General features: G+C 44.4%; 1 long non-coding RNA gene across 2 annotated transcripts in view; it reads right to left on the bottom strand.

The window, feature by feature from the left end:
* The window catches only part of LOC123578878, an 89,153-nt gene that overhangs the window by 41,526 nt on the left and 25,687 nt on the right, over window positions 1-21,940 (bottom strand). Inside the window, exon 1 of one of the 2 annotated variants that reach the window (XR_006702548.1) lies at window positions 1,183-2,416. The exons of the other annotated variant lie outside the window; for it this stretch is intronic. This is a non-coding gene — a long non-coding RNA (uncharacterized LOC123578878). Of the gene's footprint in view, window positions 1-1,182; window positions 2,417-21,940 lie in introns of those variants that run through there. 2 annotated transcript variants of the gene reach the window in all.

Below are 21,940 nucleotides of genomic sequence, written 5' to 3'. Positions count from 1 at the left end.
CAACCTTCCCTGGGGTAGGAAGCAGGAACCCTATCCTACCATGCTTCCTCTGGGCAGAAGGCACAGACCAGCACTTGTACTCGAACATACATCTGAGGGAGCAGTCGGGGGTCCCTGCTCTGCCTGCAAGTGAGCGGCCCACCGTTTGTGTCAGAAAGGGAGGCAAGAAAGGGAGCGTATCCATGCCAACCTTCCCACCCCATGAAAAGAGATAGCTTCTGCAGAAGTTTCCCTTCGTTTCCTGGAAGGCAAGGTGGCCTACCTTACAGCTCCACATTATCACTCAGTACCTATACGCCTAGAAGATTAAACCCATTAATGTAATGGTAAAGAAGAAAGGCATTCCTTGCCACGCCAGAAACTGTGAGGCATTCCAGAAAGATGGCAAGCGACAGGGCACAGTTGGAGGAGCAAGACCCACAGGAGGGCCCTGCGACAAGAAGACAGAGGGACGCCACATTGCCCCAGGAGCAAGCAGCCAGGCTGGGGCTGCGATCACAGGGGCACCGGCAAGGTGAAACCCTGCGGCAACTCAGCAAAGGAGGAGGATGGTTGACCTCCGTGCACCTTCCCCTGTCCTCAGGTCAGGGTGGGACCACCTCCAGGCGGATGAAGGAAGAGCAGGATCTGGACCAAGGGAAGTAATTCTGGAAGATCAGTCTGGCTGCTCGGTGGAGAACAGACTGTATGAGGTGCCTGGGCAAAGCAGGAGGCTGGTGAGTGTGGCTGTAGACTCCCAGGGAACAGATAATGGCGGCCTGGACTAGAGTGTGAGCGGTAGAATGGAGAGGGAGACATTAGGGACATTCGGGACGCGAAACCAACAAAACAAGCTCATGGCAGGGTGTCTGGGTGGCTCGGTCGGTTAGGTGTCTGCGTTTGGCTCAGATCATGATCTCAGGGTTACTGGGTTCGAGCCCCACATTGGGCTCTGTGGTGACAGCACAGAGCCGGCTTCAAATCCCCTGTCCCCCTCTTGCTTTCTGCCCCTCCCCTGCTTGTTCTCTCTCTCTCTCTGTCTCTGTATCTATATCTCTCTCTTCCTCTCTCATAAATAAATAAATAAATAAATAAATAAATAAATAAATAAAAACAAGGTCATGGACTACGGAAGGCTGAATTTCCCACTCAGCCTGTGGATGTGTAAGGCAATGCCCTTAGCACACTTCAGTCCCTACTTACCTCCCAAAATTTATGCTGTTCTCCTCATGTTTGTAGTCAACACGCATATTAAACATCTCGATACATTATTCTTGTTGATTTTTGCCGGTACACATTTCTGTTTCTGTTGGTCTCCCTTTTAGCACTTCATGTCTCCATCTGGGATCACTTGCCTCCTGACTGAAAAACTCCCTCCGTTGCGTCCTTCAGTGAAGATGTGCTCCTGGCAAGTCATCCTAATTTTTGCTTCTCTGAAAGTGTTTTTATTCCATCTTCATTTTTGAAGAATATCGCCACGAGTGAAAGGATTCTAGGCTTCTTTCACTGCTTTGAGGAAATTATTCAATTGCGTTGAGACTCCCATGATTTCCCATCAGAAGTCAGCTGTTGATCTTGCTATTTCAAAGAACTGTCTTTTCAACACCTCTGACTGTTTTTAAGATTTCCTTTTATCTTTGGTCTTCAGAAATTACAGTGACGTGTCCAAGGCAGTTTCCTTTGTATTTATCCTCTTGGGGCTCACCAGCTTGATTTTGAGGATAGATGTCTTTGAACATTTTTTGGAAGTTTTGTGAAATTCTTGGCCATGATTCCTTCAAGTATTGCTTCTGCCCATTGCGTCTTTCTCCTATCTTTGTGGAACTACAATTATACCCTTTCATTGTGTTCCATGTGGCTCTTACTTTCTCTTCTTCCCATCTAATCTTTTGTCTTTTTGTGCTAGTCTTTCACAGACTTGTTTCTGGCTCACCAATTCTCTCTACAGTACCTCAATATAATGTTATGCCCATTCACTGAGATCTGAATCTAATTTATTTTTATTTTTCTATTATAGAATTCCAATGTTTCCTTTCTGTGGTTTCTAGTTCCCTGCTGAAATTCTTCATCTTGCAATTTTATGTCTTGAACACATTAAGTATATGTATTTCGCATTCCTGTATAAGAACTCTATTTTTTATTGTTTAATTATGTTTTTCTCTTGGTTTTGGTCAAGTCTTACCCTTTTGTATACCTGGAGAGTTTTTTTTAATTGAGTCCCAATGTTGTGTTCATACACAGTTTTTCATAAAATTATATAGGCATTCAAGGCTTTGGATAAGATTATCATCATCCCGAGTGGATTTAATTTTTCCCCTCGCAGATCATTTTATCCCTGTCTGGGATTAAGCTGGCTGGGAGTTGGTTTTTAGCCTTTGTAACTTCTGCAATGTTTCCAATGCAGCCTTACTCTGAGGGTGTAGCCTCCTGCATAACAACAAAAAGCCTGGAGTAAGTGACTTCTTCTTAGAAGGTCCTACACTATAGTTTTCCACCCTCCAGCCTTGTGACACTACCAAAAGCTTTGCTCAGAAACTTAACGTCTCAGATGTCACTTTTTTTTTTCTGATTCTGCATTTGCCTTGTGGGCAAAAACAGCTCCAAACACCAGACACCTCTCTTCATTTTTCATTTTTTCTGTATCTTAGTCCTACAAAGGCTCACTGCCTCTATGGCTCTTTGAAGCATTCACATACAGGTCTGCATATGCGTGTGTGCATGTGCGTTCTGGTTTTTTCTTTACTCCCCATCAATCCAAAACCACCTAGTCAGCCAAAAGCAGAAGGTGGCAAAGGATGATGCTTATGTTTCTGACTTGCTTAATAGAATTAATGATAGTATCATGCACCTTAACAGGGAATTGTAGAAAAGAACTCTGTACAGGAAAGAGTCACCATAGCAGGCCTCACTGCTATCCTTTGAAAGGCCTCTTTAGAAGGTTGGACCCTCTGGGTCATCTGGGAGCTTGATTTCAGGTAGGTTTCTGCCATTAACTGATAAGAATGGCTCACTGTGCCTAAACCAGGTTAATAACAATTGGTTTCAGCTGAACATCTGCTTTCCTTCTTGGAGTCTGGAATTTGAGTACGTGCCAGGCAGGGGGTACATATGTGATCAGCTCCCAACAACAACCCTGGGCATTGAAGCTCTAATGAGCTTCCCTCGATGGCAACATTCCACACATGTTGTCGTAACTCACTGCTGGGAGAAATTAAGTGCATCCCGTGTGGATCCACTGGGAGAGGACTCTTGAAAGCTAGCACCAGATTTCCCCGACTTCACCCCGTGTGCCATTTCCTTTGCTGATCGTAATTGGTATTCTTTCTCTATAATAGATCACAGCCATGGGCATGATTATATTCTCAGTCCTTAGTCCTTCTAGTGGATCACTGGTCTTAAGGACCTTTCAACACAGACCAATTGTTTTGGGGAAAATAATGATTTCAGACTTGGCTGGACTAAGTTTGAGGTATTCTTTTTATCTTACTTGACCTGTTATATATTCATTGTTTTACCAAGTACTTCTTTGATTCTCGTTTGATCTTTCCACTGCACCAACATCACTGAACATCCATCTTTCCAGAAACATGACTACCTTTGCCTTTTATAACACAGCCACCACCAGGTTTACGTCTTACTCTCTCCCTCTGGCAAACTTACAAGCACCTGACTTTAGATTCCTGGGTCCTCATTTCTTCTTACTTGGTCCACTCTGCCTGGGCAATGTCGTCCACACCTACTGCTTCAAATATCTCTTATCAAAAAGGGATTCACATTTACAGTTTTGACCATGATCTCTCTCCCTTTCAGGCTTTATAACTGGACATTCCTCAGCCTACCTATCTCTCAGGTATCTCAGAGTTACCTCAAATGCTGGATCACGCCAGAATCCTCAGAAGAAATTTGCATCACTACACCTACTCTCTTCCACTTTTCCCTACCTCCTGTTCCTGAACGGGCCTGCACCCTTGGTCTCTTGTGTGTTAGCTATCACATGGTGTCTTTGAGGTTTGGACAACAAGACTTTATCGAGTGCCTACTACACATTCTGCTAGACACTAAGGATATGATGAGGAATAACGCACAGACTCACTCTTCAAGGGCTATACAGACTAATAAATAATGGCAGACAGAAAAGTAAACAAGTACCAAAAAGTATGATGCCTGTGATTACAGAACAAAGTCGAGACTACTGTGAGCCCACAAAAGGGTAAGTGATAAGATTTCCCAGAAGATGGAGGGAAAGTTACTTGAGCTACATTTTGAAAGCTCAGTCTGTTCTCCACGAAAATAGGAAGGGTCAAATGTACGACAGGGAGAAAGAGATTTGTCAAAGTCACTATTCCTGTGGAAAAAGCCACAACAGAAAATGTCCCAGGAACTCATTTAAAATTCAGGGTATTAATTCTCTTAAAATAGTAATCATTTGAAAACCCAAGTACCAGAAGAATCTAAGGAAATAAGAAGGAACTAGTGTTTCTAGTTTTGCTGAGTGATGCAGGGTTTGAATGATTAAGTTTCTGGACAGGTCTGTCTTTGTCGGATCTCATGAGAGCAGCTGGTATGCACCCTCCTTTCATGAAAGTAAGAGATGAGAGCCAAATTCAAGCTCTAGGAGACAACCAAATGAATGAGAGCAAAAAGGATTGTCAGGGGAAATCATAAAAAGGAAGGAATTAAGACAAGGAAGCCAATCAAAGATCCCAATTGGAGAAGCGAGATATCTTCCCTAGATAATTTTTTTTAAGATTTGTTTTTAAGTAATCTCTACACCCAACACGGGGCTCAGACTCATGACCCCAAGATCAAGAGTCTCATGCTCTACCGACTGAGCCAGCCAGGAGCTCCATTCCCTGGACAATTATTTTTTCCCCCAGATAATTCTTGAACACTACAAGCTGGATAAAGGAGAGGCACTTGGGCAGTGCCTCCATTTGACCATGTCCTTTCCAAGGTTGGCCAAAGAACAGTTGTTATTTCAGAGGTTGGCTGTGTTCATACTGACATCATGTTTTCCTGTGGCCAATGCCGCAGTTACTACTCACAGCAAGGGATGGGTGATGAATGACTTTCTGGCAGCATTAAAATCACACCACAGTGTCCCCTCTGCCTGACCCAACTACATTCCTGGATACAGACATAAGAACCCCAGGCCCTGGCTCACCAGAGCAACAGAGTCCCTCTTTCTTGTTCCCCACTGCTCAGACTTAGCCCGGGGGGGAGCACATTCTATGGGAGGAATTTTACCCCACAAATTTTGTCTCCTCATGAGTAAAAAGTGACCCATGAGGGGCATCTGGGTAGCTCAGTTGGTTAAGCATCCCACTCTTGGTTTCAGCTCAGGTCATGATCTCACAGTTTGGGAGTTCAAGTCCTGTGTCAGGCTCTGTGCTGGCAGTGTGGAGCCTGCTTGGGATTCTCTCTCTCCTTCTCTCTCTACCACTCCCCTGCTCACTCATACTCTCTCTCTCTCTCTCTCTCTCTCCCTCAAAATAAATAAACTTAAAAAAATTTTAAGTGCCACCTGAAATCTTTTCTCTGCCCAAAATAGTGCCCAAAGGAGAATACTAAGTCAATAAGTGGTTGTTCAGTTCACCACTGTCAAGCATTTTTCTATGGGCAAGTGGCTACCATAAAATGCACTGAACATTTTAACATGTCCAAGACATGATCTCTACCCACATCTTTAGAAATGAACAATTCAACCAAAGTATTAAAATTAGTCTACCTTCAGCAAACCCAAGGATCAAAGAGTAAATCTCCAATATGGACATATGCTCAGGGCAGAAAAAAAAATCAATAGAAATAAAGTGATTGCAAATAATCTTGACTCATGGCTGACTTCAAAAATATAGATTTTATTATATAATAAAGTTACATATGTGTTTATAAGTATACTAATATAATATATAGTCTTTTTCTCTAGATCAACAAAAATAACTTTATTTATGTATACTTATTTTTGCTTCCAGGTTTATAGACCCTTTTTATAGCACTGTGGTCTTGAAAAACAAGAAAGAAAATATTTCCTGCAATTTTTCTCAAAAGGTTCCATATGGTTCAGAGAACTTAGCAATAGGCATATAGACATAGCAGTGTAATTCACACCCAACTATGTAATTTTTTACTTTCTAGACTATTACCATTAGCTGGATTGAAGGATGAATTCCCCAGAGCAGTTCACACCAACAAAGACAGAACCATATATATGGCTACAGGTTCTAATTTTCATAATAATTTTCCCTTTTGAGAAAGTCCACTGCTGAAGCCAGTGGAATAATAATACTAATTCAAAACCCCAAACCCTAATACAATGTTCCACCCATCACTCCGGGTAATAGAACGAGCAGGCTGGACTTAGACATTCAATCAGGTATTTCCAAATAGCCCTCACCCTTTCTTTTTTCCATTGCCCTTACAACAACTTTGGGATTTTCTATCTAAAACTGAAATATGATACATGAATACAAAGAAAGACAGACATGTCCAGAAATAAATTTCACGTGTACATTTACCCCACCCTCAGGCCACTAATCAAAGATTATTTAGGTAGATTAATTAAACAGTTTAATTATAGCACGTGAAGAAATAATTTGTTAATTAAGTTGAGGGAAATATTATATGCAGGCAAAAGATCATAATTACACTATCTGTCAGGCACAACTATATTGACTTGGAGAAATAGCACGTCTAATCCTAAAATTCACTGGTGCCCTGTTATCGTTAAGTCATCCATTAATTCCATTAATCATTAATCTGACAGATAATGTTCTGGCCTAATTATAAATGCAACCATTTCTGAGGGTTTATGGCACATCAGGACCGCTAAACTTCAAAGACATCATCATTCAGATAATCCTCGTGGCACCCCAGTGAGATAGGACTCTTCTGATTTTCATTTTATATATGAGAAAACAAAGAATTCAGAAGGCTACATAACTTGTCTTGAGTTTGAAACTAATGAGTGGAGGTCCTGAGATCAAGGTGGCACCCGCCTCTGGAACCCACTGTGCTATCCCCTGACAAACCTTCCCCAACATTTCTCTCTGGCATATTCCCTTTGTCTCTGATGGGCCCTCAGGACTCCAGGCTGGCAGGCTCCTAAAAGGCTCCTAAAAGGCTCCCCTTAGATTCCACATAGCCCTAAGAATCTAGCCTACTCTCTTCGTGCCCTGCACAGGAAGACTGAGAGAAGCCACTCACTCTCACTCAATCAAAAGGGCTGCTGTCTTTTTTTTTTTAATCTCCCCTCATATTGCAAGAATATTCCAAAGATGCAAAATATTATCAAAACTCTCCTACCAACCCAATTCTCAATAGTGACTGTGATAAAAACAAAGTACTACCATGGAACAAGTTGGGTAATTCAAGGTTACCTTATTTTACAGCATCAGTGATATCTTCCCAAATTGATAAACTTATTTTAAAAGCAAAATAGGGGGGCGCCTGGGTGGCGCAGTCGGTTAAGCGTCCGACTTCAGCCAGGTCACGATCTCGCGGTCCGGGAGTTCAAGCCCCGCGTCGGGCTCTGGGCTGATGGCTCAGAGCCTGGAGCCTGTTTCCGATTCTGTGTCTCCCTCTCTCTCTGCCCCTCCCCCGTTCATGCTCTGTCTCTCTCTGTCCCAAAAATAAATAAACGTTGACAAAAAAAACAAAAGAAAAAAAAGAAAAAAAAAAAAGAAAAAAAAAATAAAAGCAAAATAGGCAACATTACAAAATCATCGAACGTATCTTCTCTGCATTTGATATTTTAAACTACGTCCTTCATGTTTCTTACTTTATTGGCGTAAATTGGACAATTATTTTTCTTTGGAGGAACTGATCTCACTTTGAGATTATGTCCAGCCTACTTTTTTGGTTTTAAAAGTCCTTTCTTTTAGGAAATTATGGAGCTAGTAAGTGGCCCTAGTTTTATTTTGTTTTGTTTTCAACCATACCTATATGGCAAAGGAAGGTGTTGACAATGTTACATTTATCAGGAAAAACTATTGTTGTGATTGACTTTAAGCAAATTTGCAAAACCTAGAAGTCTAGAAAGCACTGCATCTCTTCAATGGCTCCCCAGCAACCATCCCTCAGGCCAATACTTGGAGGTCCCGTTTTGTGCTCCGAGTTAGACCATCAGGACCAAAGTGGAATCTCAAAGTCCTACAAGAGCTCACCGCCAGAGGGTTTTCCCTTTCTTTTTTTCTTTTATTCCTGGTCAAAGGTTTAGTTGGGCTCCTGTTGGGTCTGAGCCCCCACGCCAGGAGACTTTGTTGCTCCACAAGTGAAAGCCCCGGACTTAGAGTCATACATGGTATCTCCTCTCTGTCTGAACAATCACTCGATCTCCCTCACCTTCTGTTTCTAAGTCCAGGTTAAATATCTCTAAAGATCATACTTTGATCTCACCTGTTATGTGATTCCGTCAACTTTCAGTCTTTAAGCCAAATCAGTCAGTTTTAAGCAGAAGACCCTTATCCACTCACACCTGGGGGTTTTTTGGTGGTCAGACAATAGCCACCCTTCCAAAACATCTTGTGTGCTAAGGGAGACACCATTAAGGGGGATGTGGCTCTTTTCTGAGTCTGTGAAGCCCAAACAGGGATGAGAAAACCTACTAGGCACAATGCTTTCACAGTCATGGAGTGGGGAGGCAGACATCATCTCCCTCTTCCATTTGATCAACACTCAAATGACTTTAGGACCCATGTAGGAAGAGGACAGGAGCCAACTGGGAGTGGTAAGGACCATAGGGAACTGGAAAGGGGGCTTCCTGCCAACAGACATCCAGATTCAGATATTTTTTTAAGTTTATTATTATTATTTTTTTGAGGGGGGGGAGAGAGAGAGAGAGAGAGAGAGAGCACATGAGTGGGGAAGGGGCAGAGAGAGAGGGAGAGAAAATCCCAAGCATGCTCCACATGGTCAGATCCCACAACCGTGAAATCATGGTCTGAGCCAAAATCAAGAGTTGGATGCTCAACCAACTGAGCCACCCAAGCACCCCCAAATTCAGATATTTTTACAACTCTGTGCCGTCACCTGAATTCAGCCTCCTGCTGCCAGCTTGCAAGTTCAGATCTAGACTGTCTGGTCACCGAGAAAGAGTGTTGGTTCTTGGGAGACACCCTTGTGTGAGCTTGGTCCAATGCCAGCAATAGGAAAGGATTAGCATGTGGCACTCACAGGGCTGTATGACAACATACATCCTTCATGTTGTGTGAGATTCCCTAGTCTTACCCCAAAACTGCCCTCAGGCTTTGTGGGGAAGAAAAGGAACTTAGTGCATCATTGGCCAGCATTGACCATTCTGCTGAAACTCCAGTGTTAGCCATGACCTGATGTCTCAGACATGACGATTGCCCAGAGGGGAGGGGAATACTTGGGAATGGGGGAAGGGGTATAACAGTTCCCCAAAAGTGAGTGGTAATTCTTTTGTGGTAGGCTAGAAAAAAGAGATTTTTACTGATTGGCACATATTGGGTAGGGTGGCAGGTGAGCCCTGGGGTGGGGCAGGGTGAACTGTTTGGAGAGAGTTCAACACTAAATGCTTTCTTGTAGACCTCAGGCAACTGTTCTATTGTGTGCCTACATGGTAATTCCCATCTTAAATTACCCCAGCTTTTCAGGGAAGACACTATCTAACCAGTGTGGTAGCTCCCGGGGCACTTAAAGGCCAGGTTGAAAGAAGAAAGGGACCCAGCTCCACTCCACCCGTCTGCTGAGACCCTCAGAGAGAGGACCACTCTCTCCGGGCATCTGGAGTTCCCAGTGCTGACAAGAAACACAACATCTGGGGAAGAGAGAGACCCTTTCCCACCTGGACACCCCAGAAGGAAAAGAGAACTGGAACCCACAGAAACCAGCCACCTGCTTGGGGAAGCTGACCTCTGAGAAGCATAGAGGGGAATGGATGATGCCCGAGGACGTTTGAGAGGTTGAAACATGGAGCCAATGCTCTGAGATGGTGCATCAGTGGTGCTGGTGCCCTCAGAAGATACGGGAAGGCCCAGGGTAGAGCAAGTGAGACCGTCCCTGTATTCATTTCTTTGTGTTGTCCTTAAAACGGGAATTCCAGATCTGCCCGTCTCCTGCCCCGGTACTGATGGCTGTTGACAGCCGTAATTGCTCTCTTACAAATTTGGCTAGGAAATCCATCCTTCACAGAAGCCACATGGAACATTCCATCTAGTCCTAAAGCTAAAGCTGTCACATTCCAACGGCACGGTCTTTGTCCCATTCTATTTGTGATGAACGTTGCCTCTGCTTTAAAAATATTATTATTCAATAAAACCTTGCCAAATTCGCTTTGCAGAATTACCTTTTCTGGAAAACAGATGGAAGGAGCTACCCTAAAAATGCAAATCGTAACATCACAATGACTTCTTAGTTTTAAAAGTTATGGACACCCCTTCCCAGGAGGGACTAAAAAAGACAGCGACAACAGCTGCAGAAGGAGTATCAGAAGTAGGAAGTGACCAAAAAACAAAGGGAGGTTGTATAGCTGCAGAGGACATAAAGAATATTCCTCGTCTTCAAAAGTAGTGCACTGAGCACTCACATGTTTAGTTCTGCGGCGTTTATTCAGATAAAGGAAAGGAACAAAGGTGCAATGAATCCTCAGGATACAGATTATTCCCGAATGTGTCGACACATGCCACAAGGAATACACAGTCCCCGAGATACACATTTAATGCCCTTTGTCCACATTTTGTGCACAGCCTCTCAGATAGGAATAGGAAACCACAGTTTGCAAATGCTGCTGATTCACACAGAAGTATTCAGACATTAGACTCCTCCTGAAATGGGTATTTAACACAGAGGCCTCTTTATATTTTCACAACTGGCCTCTCTTGAAATCCTCCGTCCATGAGGGTGGACCATGTAGGCATGTTCTCATTTTGGTATGAAAGTCGTTGGGTTCCTCACTAAACCACAGTTCCCACTGTTGATTAACTCTTCTCCTTCCCTTTTTCTGGAGAGAAAAGAAATTTTAGAAATATTTCTGGGTTTCCAGTAAATGTTAATACTGCCCCTGTGAATAAAATTCAATATATATGCAAAGTATGCCTCTTTCTACCTTTCGGTTCTTTGTGCTTTTTGAAAAGCAGTCACCACAGGTATTAGACTACAGATATGTCGTCTCCTGATTAATACGTTTAGAGGTACATCCAAGAACTAATCCTGTCATTGGTGGTGACAGCGTTCCCTGACACATTCCTCAGGGCTATCCAGCCTATTAACTGCTGTCCTCTGGGTGAATGGCGGACACGCATGTGCTCTGAGTAGCTCCCATCTCCACAGAGCCAACTGAAATTAAACAGCTGGAAATAGTTTCAAATTTCTGTCTAGGGACCGCTCAATGTATCAGAGCTCAGCATGAATTTCCCACTGAGATAAAAGTGTAAAAGTTGCTCTTTCTTTTTCCACCTTTTGTTGTTGTTGTTGTTAAGGCATCCCCTTTCTACCCTCCCCCCCTCAAGTGAACATCAATAGAATATCACATCTTTCAAGTTCTTATCATAGGTTTGGGGGTGGGGGGGAAGGAGCCCTAAAGTCAGCTGTTGTTCACCTCCTAATGGAGAAATAGATCCAAATCTCGCTGGGGGAAGAAATGAGAGGAGGAGAACACATTACAGCATGTGGCTGTCATTTCCTTCCACGAGAATTAGGCATAATCCACTAAAACTGGCTTCGCAGAAAGCCAATAACGGGAAGCATTTTGACTGCCATGTGTGGGGAACATGAGTCATTTGGGGGCTTTCAGTCAATTCATGGGTTCAGAAAACAAATACAATCACCTCAACATCACACAGTTCGGCAGAGTAACATGCAGTATAAAACGGTTCATCTTGGACTGCATCCAGGGTGTTAAGCTGGTAAAACACCAAGAAGTTTCTCAATGGTCCTCCACTTTGCTGGAGGATTTCCCTTTAGACAGTCCACCCCACAGCCAGCACCACCACCTATGGGACATGTCATAGAATGTGGTTCTCGGAGGATTGCTCGTGATCGTTAGATTGCTTTTTGCTCATTAGAGCCTTGAGCTACTTAAGGCTCCACAAGCATGAGCATCCAAACAGAGCTGGACATCTCACAAATGGAATCCGACAGCATCCAGGCGTGAACCAAGAACTCTTCTGGCTAAGCAGCGGCTGTCAATCACTTAGACAAAGACGAGCCTTTCAAACCTATCTCTCTTCAGTTCGGGGTCGTTTTTACATAGGTCACGTGGCTACATCGTGTTTCTTGGTTCATAGCTATAAGAGTGTTAGTTACAACTGTTCCAAACACGGCAACCGTGTAAGGGTAGAGACACGGGCAGCAGCTCAATACCCTGTGAATGTGCTTTCGGAGGAACTTCTGGAGCCTGAAGGCACCCATCAGCCTCCTTCACACAGAGGAATAAAATCATGCAAAACGTTGGGCTGCTGTAGTGCCGCTGAACTGCAACTAAGCTAAGCTAAGGGCATGTTTTTGGGCATCCTTTTCCCCGTGTGTTCCTGGGTTAGTGCTGGTCACAAGGGACATTTGGCATGAGATTGGGAATGTAGAAGTGAAGTGGCAGCTGTATCTTTTTACACTCTGGAAGTTCATGAGGAGATCCAGGCACAGTGACAGCACATACCCATGATCACTGACCCACTGGCTCACCTTGATGGTGAACATTCGAACTGCAGCTCTCCAGTGTCCACAAAGCAGGGTGCAAAATTTACAGGGGGACCGAAACACTCAGTACTCCGGATGAACAACATATTAATGCAAAGGTTTTAAAAAAATTTTTTAATTAAAATTAATGCAGGAAAATATATGGTGAACAAATTATCAAAATATTGATCGGGATGGGTAACAATGTGAGAATAAGCCATGTCGGAGTCTGGGGCAAAGGGAAAAGTCAGTAATATGGGTCCCATAGGTCATGAGCTCTCCTTCAGCTTGTCCAAAGCCTGGAACAGACGCACGTGCAGCTTTGAGGTGGCCGGCACCTGCTTCTCATGCGGGTCCCCCCTTGGCGTGGATGGAGGCAGTAAGGGACATCTGCAAGTTACATTCTGTCCGTCTCGAGGTCCAGTTCTTTGGCCATGGGTGTTCGGGTCTCTCCACACTCCTATGTGCATCCGGCGGTCCCTCCCCGCTGCCATTCTGGTGGACCCAGAGCGACTTCGTGCTCGGCCGTCACCGCAGACATCAGATGCAGCCGCAGCACCGTGCACTGATGGCTCCCCCCACATCCACGTCTGCGAGAACGAATCCCTAATTTCTGCAATAACCGCATACTCCGCATGTCGTGCTTCTGCTTGTCCGATTGACGAGCGTGAATATGTCGATGAGGCGCACAACTCCCGCTGCAGGGGTGGGAGGGGAGAGTCGTGTGGTGGAAATGCCTCCAGCTTTCTCGCTGCTGGTGGGAGCCACTTCTCCGACGGGGTCAAGATATGCCTTCTTTATCTAGATAACCCAAGGCTCTGTATCAGTGGATCCTACTGCTTATAATCGATTTAAAACAGATCATCAGAATGTCCCTAAGTCTCTACCAGGACAGAGACACTCTTCAGAGTTTGGTGTGGTTTTTCGCTTTATCAGCAATAAAAACAAAGCTATAAATCCTCTGAGGAAGGCATAAGATATGCTCAATAAACTCAAATTCCACAAACCTGAACCCCATTAGACGAAGCTAGTACTGTTGTGTTTAAAAGCACCATTTGCTAAGTTCTGTCAGACTCAAAGTATAATTAAAGGTGGAAGATGTTTAAGGTCTGTAAGGATCTTCCCCAGGCTGTGGAATGATGGATTAGTCTGTGCGTAATTTTGGTATTTTGATGAATCCTGGAGCCGAACTAAGCTGGAGTCTGAGACGGCATCATGAAAAGACTTTCACAATCTCTGGGGAGGACACCTGCTTTGTGGAGAGTTTTGGCTCAGTCTGGATGAAGCATAATTTAGCATAAAGAGCCAACCTTTGTTCCTGAGACTTGCTACGGGAAAAGCTGGGACACACAGGCGGAGGCCTCAACATCACAGCTGTCGGAGATGAGAGGCTTGACTGCTGAGGGGACCCTTCTCTGTGATAGATCCAGACCAGAGTGTCTTGATCTCAGCACTGTTGATACTTTTGCAGGATAATTCTTCGTGGTGCAAAGCTCCTCTATGTTCTGTGGGATGCTGAGTGGCACCTGTAGCTTCTATCCACTGGATGCCAATAGCACCGTCTCCCCCAGTTGTGACAACCAAAAATGTCCCTCGACATTTCCAAATGCCTGCCGGGTGGACAAACTGCCCCTGGGTAGGAACCAGAGGTGTGGACAACAACACCGGCTCCTTCCAGCTACCGGTGCCAGTGCGAGGGTAGCAGAGCCAGCCCAAAATTAGGTCTTGAGAATTCAGAAGCAGATAAGGCAGAGGTCTGGCTCACAAATGTCTTTGCCTTGACATTCTCGATGGTGTCACTGGGCTCCACAAAAAGCATAATTGTAGATAAAGAGAGGCTGATACCAAGTCCATCACCAGAAACACCACATGTCAGCTAAGAGCTCAAAAGAGGATCAGGCTAGAAGCCCAACCTGGGAGACACAGAAGCATCCTTACACTGATGCGGTAGACATCATGTACTTGGTAACAGACACTGGAGAGTTCAAGGACCTTCAGAACGTACTGCTAATATCTTAAGGCTCAGCCCTTACAGATGAAATCGATTGTATCAGTTAGTGATTGCCGTGTAACGAGCGCCCCAAACTCGGTGCCTTAAACAATAAGCATTTTTATTTCCCCTGAGTCCACAGGCCAGCTGAGAGTTTTTCCGGCCCTGCCTGGGCTTGCACATGTGTCCGTGGTCAGCTGTGGGTGAGGGAGGCAGCTCTGAGGTCTTAGCCAGAGTTTCTCCTGTGTGTAGAGTAAATATAATGGAATATGCAACTTGATGCCTTTTGATCTTAACTGTTACATTATGAAACATAAATTGCTATTATTGATTACTAAGGTATCACTCCACGGGAATCATAATGGTAAGATGCTGTCTGTCCTGTCACCCCACCTGTCATTATGCTGTCAGAATGGCAATCGGTGGTGGTCAACTCTTGCCAACACTAATCTCCTCCTCTCAGCTAATAACCCTTATTTAAATGTTAGCTCCAAAACAATTGCCTTTTTTCTAAGAGTAGCTGCACATCAAAAAAAAAAATGTTTTATACACTCCCATCACTCAAATTGTCCTTTTTATTGTCACATGGGCCCTTACAACGCACCTCCAAAAAATGGCTTTACGCTTTAAATTGACACTCACTCTCTGTCCTAAATAACAGCGCCCCGGTTGTAACACAAATTTAACAATAGCAACTAAACCAACAAAACAGCAAGTACTCATTGAGTGCCCACTGTGTACCAGGCACCATTCTACGGGCTGTGCATTCATAACTCTTTTCATCTTTTACAGAAAGGGAACCATTCTTCCAGACAAAGAAACTGAAGTGTCAAAACGATAAGTGACTCACCCAAGGTCACTCAGCTACAGGCTGGGATTCGAACCCCAGCCGTGTGATCCCAAGCCTATGTTTCTATCAGTGCATTGTACTGCAACCCCCCTCCCTGCCCGATGTTGCATATATTATACATAGTCAATGACATTCGATTTTTTGACAATCATTATGAAGCTATGATATCTTTTTTAAAGGAAAGTTAAATATAAGCACAGCCATTTGGTTAAAAATACAAGATTTGTGATCACTTTGAAATTCAAAGGCTGCTGACTTGGCTAACTAGAGAGAATATTAATTCTTTTCATTTGCTTTATGTAGATATCACTGTAGGCGCAACACAAATTATTTAGTGTAATAGAATCCAATCTCTCGCTATAATATACCATAGCTCTGTTTCTGCAACACTGCTCTAATGGACTCTGATCAAACATTTTTCAGTTATGTGGTGGTGTTAGGTCTGGATGTTTTAAGAAATTGAACTAGAATGGTCCAAGTCAGAGGGGGAAAAAAGCTAAAGTTTGAGAAGGTGTAGTTTTATCAATTGTTTTATACCAGCATTCAATTAAAATGTAAATTTATCCTTTAAGAGAAAAAGAATACGTTGATCCACTGAAAAGTAATGTTGGAGAACATGTACCACTGAGTCAGAAAAGCTGGTGGTGGGAGAAGGAAGACATTGCAGCAAATTCACCTTTGAAGGAAGGAAAGCATTTGTGTGATAACTGCATATAAAATATAAAACGCAGATTCGAATGAGCAAAGTAGTCACTTGAAAACCCACTTGCAAATGAATAAGGAAAAAGATTATGGGGAAGAAAAGTCAATAAAATTATGAACAGCATCAAAAAACTGGTTCCTCACAGAGAAATGATGATATTAAGAAAGTGGAGGATGGTACATGTCTTCTTACTAAAATATAAAATATTATTTATATTTTAAAAATAAGGTCTTTTATTGCAGTTTAACACACAGATGGAGACCTTACACAACCTATGTGTATATTTCAATGAGTTATCAAAAGGTAAAACATCCACGTAACCATCACCTACGTCAAGAAATGGAACACGTCCAAGTTCCAGAAGCCCCTTCGAGCCTCCTCCCAATTACTTCCCCCCATCTTCCCTCCAAATGTAACTTGTTGCCTTTAACACCACGCAAGTTTTCCTTGCTCTTATGCTCCATATAAACGGGTAATCTCCCAGCACGATATTCTTTTCTATCTGGCTTCCTTCTTTTCACATCGTTTGTGAGATCAACCCATGTTGTCTCATGCTGAAGTATTTCACCGGTCCTCACGACTTTATAGAAGTCCACTGCATGGATTTACCAAAATGTACCCACTCTACTATTGATGGACACTTGGGTTGCTTCAAGTTTATAGGAACATTACGACTAACACCACTGGGAACATTCTCATGCACGTCCCTTGGTGCACACGTGCACACATCACTGTTGGGAGTAAAATTGCTGGGGCATAAAATACGTGTGTGTTCACTTGAATAGATAGTGCCAAAGTGTCTTCTAAAGTAACGGGACCGATTTACACCAGATCAGCAGGATTGGAGAGCGTCTATGGTCTGTGCCCAGCCATCGCTTTGATTTTCACTGCGTGGTAACTTCATTACACCACGTACACGGACATCAACTACACTTATTCTTTACTGTATCTACCGCCCGCTAGTATGCAACTAGTTCATATTAACAACCTACATGACCATATTAGTGCAAAGTCGCTGAATATGAGTCTTCCATTCCACTCCAAAGATTTCCAAAGATTTCCAAACTGATCTCTCCACAAATACCATCTGGTCTTTCCCTGCTTCTTCAGCACTCTGACCACAGAGAAATTCAAATCCTTTTTCTGCTACCTCCGTTACCACATTCACTCCATTGACCTTTGATTATCAACACGATGGTTTGTCATCCTTACCATTTGTCACGCGAGACTTCCCCGCGCTCTGCACATCAAAGGTGGTGTTCCAACCACCTGAGCCACACCTGACCATCTGTCCCTCATTTATTCATGTGATCCAATCATAACCATCTCTGCAACCTTTACTGTGTGCTTGCCATTGAGCTAGTAGTAGGGGCCAAGGCTGACTAAAACATGAAGCTATCCGGAGGAGTTTACAGTCCAGCAGGGGAAAACCTGAAAAGAAGCCATTGCGATCAGCTACATTAGGCGTTAGCTAGAAAAATAGGATTATGTGTGGATACAACACAGGCATAAAAAAGAAAGGGGTCAGTCTGCCTGAAAAGAAAAGGCAACAGATGGAATTTTGAGCAGAATCTCGAAAGCTAAGGATGAGTACTCCAGGAAAGGGGTGAGAATCCAAGCAACATGGCCAGGACCACGGGCAGAGGCTGAAGGGTGGACATTGCCCTGGGCAGTGGGCCAGTCATAAGTAGATCGGCACAGCTGGGGCTTAGACCAAAGGCGGGCTGTCCAGCAAGAATCACAGGCCTGACCCATAACACTGAGTCTCTCCCATTCTCCAGCCCCACCGGGACCTCCCAGTCCCACCAGGACTTCTCTCCACCTAGACCACCCTTCCTGCTCCTGTGCCCCTGTCTCCCTGCCTAGCCTCCCCATAGGTCATGATCTTATGGCTCCTGGGTTCGAGCCCCGTGTCAGGCTGACAGCTCAGAGCCTGGAGCCTGCCTCAGGTTCTGTGTCTCCCTCTCTCTCTGCTCCTCCCCGACTCATGCGCACTCTCTCTCTCTCAAAAATAAGTAAACACTAACAAAATTTTTTTTTAATGAAGAGAATGTCCTTTCCAGAGAAACAAAACCTCAGGGAGTTTGCCCACACTCGAAACGATGAAGGAAGTTCTTCCGATTGAAACCAAATCAAGCTAAGCAGCAGCAGGAAGGCACAGGAAAGTGTGAGTCTCTCCGGTAAGGGTAAACGTATAGACAAATACAGAACAACGTTAACACTGTAATGGTGGCATGTGCATTACTAATAAAAAGTTAAAAGATAAAGCGTAATCCATCCATAATGCATGCATGGAGAGCCTATGTACAAAACATGTAGATTGCTCGGGGAGCATTTTGTGGGGTACGCCTGGCATTGTACACAGTGGTGAGAAAATGGCCCCAGATCTACTAGCCCCACTGGGGGAATGGCGATAAATCAGAGTTCTGGAAATGAAGGCCAAATGAGTCAGTGCTACAAAGCAAATGTCCAGGGTGCTCACGGAATATACAACAGGGGGATGACCTAAGGGGAGACAAGGAGCCTTTGCTGGCCACATCTGACTTCTCCAAGTGAAAAGCTTCCGTCTCCAACCGCGTGGAGGTGAGGCCAGGTAAGGGACGGAAGGGCGCACTCAGGCTGACGGGAAAGAAGGCACGGACAATGCCAAGATGGCAGAAGGAGGGTGGCACCTTTGAGGAAGCGGCAAGAGGCAAGTAGGATGAAAACCAAGAGCACTGGGGGAGCATTTCTGGGATGAACACACAGGAGCCAGTAAAAGACAGGCTGTGCATGAGCTTGAAGGCCAGCTCGAGAATCTGAAATTTCAGTTTGCACTTCCAATAATGGCTCAGTAGCTCCTAACGGACCAACCATCCCCCAAACTATAAAAAAGTCCCTTACGCTGAAAAAAAAAAAAAAAAAAAAAAAAAAAAAAACAACTCCAAACCCAGGACCGGATATAATAAGCAACTGCCTGAGGCCTGGAGAGGGACTAAAGCAGGCAGACACTCACTGGAGGGTGGGTGTTGATATTAAAAAAAAAAGAAAGGATCTGGTGGGTCTCCTTGTCTTTTTCTTTTACTCTGAGGGCAGAGCCCAGTAGACGCCATGTGGGAGCAGAAGAAAATTTGCAGTCTTCATGGATTGAAGATGGAGAGGCATAGATGGGGCAGCCACAGGAGGTAGGAAGCAAAGGGTGATATCTGAGAAGGAAAGCCCCAAGTTCTGCGCACGCGCCCTTCCTGCAGGTCTGGCTCAGCCTGGACCCTACATGCACGGGGGAGACTCCGGGCAGCCAGCCACAGGTCAAAGACCCAAACCCAGTCTGAGGCCTACGCTCCACCAAAAAAGCACGATTTCCATTTGGAGTTAAGCCACTGAGCTTACAGTTTGAAATAAATCCCCACAGTAGGTTTTGGGGGGTCACTGTTTTTTATCGTGAGGGCAGACTGCCTAACCAGATTCACATCTTTGCATTTTCGGAGGGTGATTCTGACCTTATGGTGTGGGGCAGGCTGTATTGGGGCAACAGTGGATGCTAAGAGGTGTTCAGAGGCAGGTGCAGAAGTCCCAAGAGGGGATGGCATCCCGGGCAGGCCTGGAGGAGGTGTGGAGTCTGAGAGAAGCAGACATGGGGTCCTCAGAACTGGGGAGGGGATTCAGCATAGGCGGAGTGAGCGAGAGGGCCACGGAGGCCTCCGAAGTCTCTGATAGAAACCGTCAGTGGTGACGTTCATAGAAATCTGTAAGACAGGAAGAAGACCAGGCTTGATGGAGAAGCATGAGTCTGCTTTCAGACAAGTGAGGCAGAAGGTATATTTGAGCTATTCCAGGAAAAATAACATCAAGTAGGCTGTTCAATATCAAAGTCAGAGAAAAGTCAGAGCTAAAGACATAAATTTGTAAGACAACCGGATTTAAGCCATAATGAAGTCGTGGACACCCACAAAGAAGACACCCTAAGGATTAAGCACAAGGTAGAAAGAAAAAGAGACCCACAATCCACGCATCAGAAATCCCCCAATTTAACGGCCAAGTTGAGTTGGGAATATCTGCCGTGGAAACGAAGGTGGCAAGAGAAAAAGAAATCAGGAGACGCTTCTCTCACAAAAGACACTACGTGGTGGTTAAGGGCACCAACTCCTAATCTACCATAACCCCAACTCAGGTGCTTTATCCCCACACTTGCCCATAACCTCATCCTTGCCTGTTATAAGACTTAGCTCCCAGTTCACCCCAAGACCTAGTCTGCCTGGCCCTTAAGGAACTCCGCCCCAGCAACATCGAAGCACGTGGCCCTTTCCGTGTATTCCCTACGTGTCTTCTTGTGGTTTAATCCGCTGGTAGCTACCACTGGCCTGCGGCACGACCTCCACCCCAGCCTCCGAAGCCCACCAGGCGCGTCCTTCCATGGCTCACTTCGCCATCCTAAAATAGTAACGAATATTGCACAGCCTAGCTTACAAGCATAATTTGAGACTCTGATCTGTTCTCTGAAAAGCGACATAAAGAAAAAAATGTTCAGAATCAGCAAGACTGGAGGTCTATAAAAACTACCACTTTAAACATGTGAGCGTCCATGTAAAAGAATCATTTTTACTTGGCCTTGCTTTAGCGGGTTTTTTTTTTTTTCTTTTAACAATTCAAAGTTTAAATTACTGACCTGGCGAAATTGCCCGGCTCTGGTTTTAAAGGCCACTGTGACCTACTTATACCCGCATATCAGCCTTAACAAAGGATTCTGCAAACAACATAAAGAGGCACACAGAGCGAAGAAACGTGGACGTAAAACCACAGTCGATTATGCAAGGTTCTCTCGGAACCCACCCTCTTTCACGGGCTCCCTTCTGCTGCCCCCCAAATCCGGTGCCATCTGGGGCCTCCTTGAGGTCCTATGACTCTCTCAAACCTCCACGGAGCTATTTCTGTAATAATATTAAGTCACTATTTGGCTTCTTAAATCTTATTCTCCACTAATCTGCAGTGGCGTTTTTAGGCAATATCAAAGAAGAATATCCACAATTATCTGAGGAAAAAAAAACCCATTAAATATTCTCCTTAACAGCCACGTATGTATCTAGAAAACCACATATAGGCAAGACTGGATACAGCAGCATATAGGAGAACGTAGCTAACTTCCATTAAAGAGATATGCAAACATAAAAGTAAACCTATGCCAATCTCTCACCAAATATTTTTGTTTTGGAGAATCCTAACACTCTTCATAGAATTATGTTATTTATATTGCCATGTAGATTTATAATTGTTGTCTTTAATAAACCATTAAATAAATATTTTTTAAAAATTAATTTCGAATACAGTAAACTTTCCTAGATATAACCCATATCAACAAAGCTCTTTGGGGCCAGGGGCATGTGAATACATTGGGTCCCACCTACAGGTATGGGCCCCGAAGGTGGCTGGAGAAGACTCTGCTGTGCTTTGGACCTGCCTCTCCTAGACTGTGTTAATCCACTGAGTGTACTTGTCTCTATGTGGGTGCTTTGCTTCCAGAATTCCAGGGCCAGACTGAGCCAAATCCCCCAACTGACAGTGTCGGTGCCTTGACTCACCCGGCAAGTCCTTCTCTGCGGACAGACACTCAGAGAACAGGTATGAGACCAGGCCTCACACCTCAACTAGCACGGAGTACAGCGGGACCAGTCGTTACAATATGAGAGGACATCTGGACCCCAAGTCTTCCAATGTCCCTGTCCCACATCTCCTCCCCCAGACCCGGGTTCTGTGCTGGTTGTTATATATTTGGATTATCCCCACTCGGCCAGAATCCGTGGGGTGCCAG

This window comes from Leopardus geoffroyi, chromosome A1 (assembly GCF_018350155.1).
Source record: "Leopardus geoffroyi isolate Oge1 chromosome A1, O.geoffroyi_Oge1_pat1.0, whole genome shotgun sequence".
NCBI lineage: Eukaryota > Metazoa > Chordata > Mammalia > Carnivora > Felidae > Leopardus > Leopardus geoffroyi.
The sequence above is the reverse complement of the archived record's forward strand: the minus strand, read 5'-3'. Positions and strand labels throughout refer to the sequence as shown.